Source organism: Monopterus albus, unplaced genomic scaffold (genome assembly GCF_001952655.1).
Source record: "Monopterus albus unplaced genomic scaffold, M_albus_1.0 scaffold345.1, whole genome shotgun sequence".
Taxonomy (NCBI): domain Eukaryota; kingdom Metazoa; phylum Chordata; class Actinopteri; order Synbranchiformes; family Synbranchidae; genus Monopterus; species Monopterus albus.
The window spans coordinates 392,406-394,880 of NW_018128225.1; positions in this window are offsets into that span (position 1 = coordinate 392,406).

Below are 2,475 nucleotides of genomic sequence, written 5' to 3' on the forward strand. Positions count from 1 at the left end.
CTGGGAGAGTGGCTCCAACAGATCCCAGGAACAACATCTGAGATCTCTGTCCAGAAGAGTGCAGTGCTAGGAACAGCTAAGATACTGCACAGGACCCTCAAGCTCCCAGGCCTCTGGTAGAGGACCTGAGCTTGAAGGAAGGAATACAAGATTGTCCCAAAGTGGGGGCAAGTGGGGAATTTTATATATATATATATATATATGATATTCATAGGGTGAAAAGCTGCAGTGAAATAATTGACTACAAAACTGTAGTAATTTCATGTCAACATTTTAACATGTTTTATTTATAGTCATAGTTAAATCCTAGATGTTACCATAGTGTGCACATTTTCAGTGATTGGAGGGTGTAATAAATACACATTTGATCTAATCTTCTCTTAGAGAAGGGGGAAAGTTTTGTGATTGCTTATAAGATCATGGAGGGAAGCAGCCCATGGTTGCCAAGGGCAGGAGTTATGGAAATGTCTTCATTATGCCTCCTAAAATTATGAATATTCTTAGAGAGTTTATGGCAAAGATAACAACTGAAGGTGAGTGACTTAAGACTGAAGGAGGCAAAGACCCCAGTGATGATGTCTGTTTATGAGCTAGTTCAGAGGAGACATTCATAAAAGTAATCCCAGTCTGTGAAGGTTTTCAGGACCCTTTTCCATTTTACTATCACAGCATGGTGTGAACTGCAGGAGCCTCACAGCTGAATGTTGTTTTATTTCATATAGATTTCACCCTATAAGAGTTGTCGCTATTGGGTTTATCCCTCGCACATGCGCAGTTCTGAAAAGAAGCTGAACTTGCTATGAGCGAACTTCATGCAGCCATTAACAAACAACAGACTGCACACCCAGAGGCTGCACTTATTGTTGTGGGTGATTTTAATCACTCCAACCTAAAGTCAGTGCTCCCTAAATCCCACCAGCATGTTTCCTGACGCACTAGAGGAATTAAAACTGGATCATGTTTACACAAACACGACTGCTGCATACAAGGTGACCCCCTTCCCCCACTTGGGACAGTCAGGTCACCTTATTTTATTTCTCATTCCCAAGTACTCACCATTCATCCGCCATGTGAAGCAATCAATGAGGATCATCAAAGTGTGGCCAGAGGGGACACTAGATCTGATTAACCTTTCTCTATTAACAGGTTATGTTCCACAGGCTTTTAAACTTGCTGTAATTAAACCTCTACTCAAAAAGCCTACTCTTGACCCAGGTGTCCTAGCTAATTATAGACCAATATCCAATCGCCTGTTTATTTCTAAAATTCTGGAAAAAGCTGTTGCAAAGCAGTTATGTGACCACTTGCACAAGAATGATTTGTTTGAGGATTTTCAGTCAGGTTTTAGAGTCCATCATAGTACAGAAACCGCATTGGTGAAAGTCACCAATGATCTTCTCCTAGCCTCAGACAAAGGACTTGTCTCTGTACTTGTCCTCTTAGATCTCAGTGCTGCTTTTGCACCTGCAGCTGGAACTATTTAATATAAACTGTCCTTTTTTTATGGATGGGTTAGGCACAGGTCCAGGGGCCTCAGAGGGGCCTCAGGTGACTGACACATTTCTTATTAGAAAGTCAATCAAACCATCACAAAGAGATGCAAAAAAAGACAAAGGCCGTGTCCACGCGTGCATGGGTATTTTAAAAACGTAGCTTTTTATATACATTTTGCTGTTTTGTCTACATGCAAACTGTGTTTTAGGTCACTGAAAAAACTCTGGCCAGGGTAAAGATGTTCAGAAACTCCATAACATACAACTGTTATGATCGCTCACTCACGGGAGCGAGGTGAACAAGCAGGCGGGACTCAGGAGGCAGACGTAACCTGTTAACCTGAGATTTTATTAGAAGCAAACAGCAGGAGAATAGTGACATTCTTGGAGAAGAGGTCCAATGATGTGCTGAGACTGGGGATGAGTAGGTTCGTCAGGGAAGAGAATTCATAGTAGGTCACTGAGTGGGGAAGTCCAGGGAGAGGAGTTGGATGTTGCAGTCTGAGGCAGCAGAGAGGACAGGAGAGGATGAGTACAGCTGGTAGTGCCTTATGCTGACTGACCTGAGAGCAGAGGGGGAAGATGTCAGCCTGGAGAATGAGGCAAGTGTTGCTGGAGAGCTCGGAGGGAGACGAACAGGGATGGATGGCTAGGAGGCTGGAGAGACGTGAAGAGTTGCAGGGACAGAAAGCGGTAGTAGTTTCAGGAGAGTCAACAGGGAGAGCCAAAGTGTTGTGGAACTAATCCTCAACGTACTGGCACTGGAGGAGCGTCTGCCTGAGTCTTAAATAGGAGGCTGATGGTGAAGCAACTAGTCTCAGCTGTGTGCCAGGCCCAGGACAGAGAGCCTGCAGAGGAGAGAGGGAGAGAGAAAGAACGAGGAGAGGCAGGTGGCGCAGAGTAAATCTGACAGCAACAAACAATTCAGCTACACAGAAAAAAATGACCATATAGGAGACACAAAATAAACAGACTACAAACA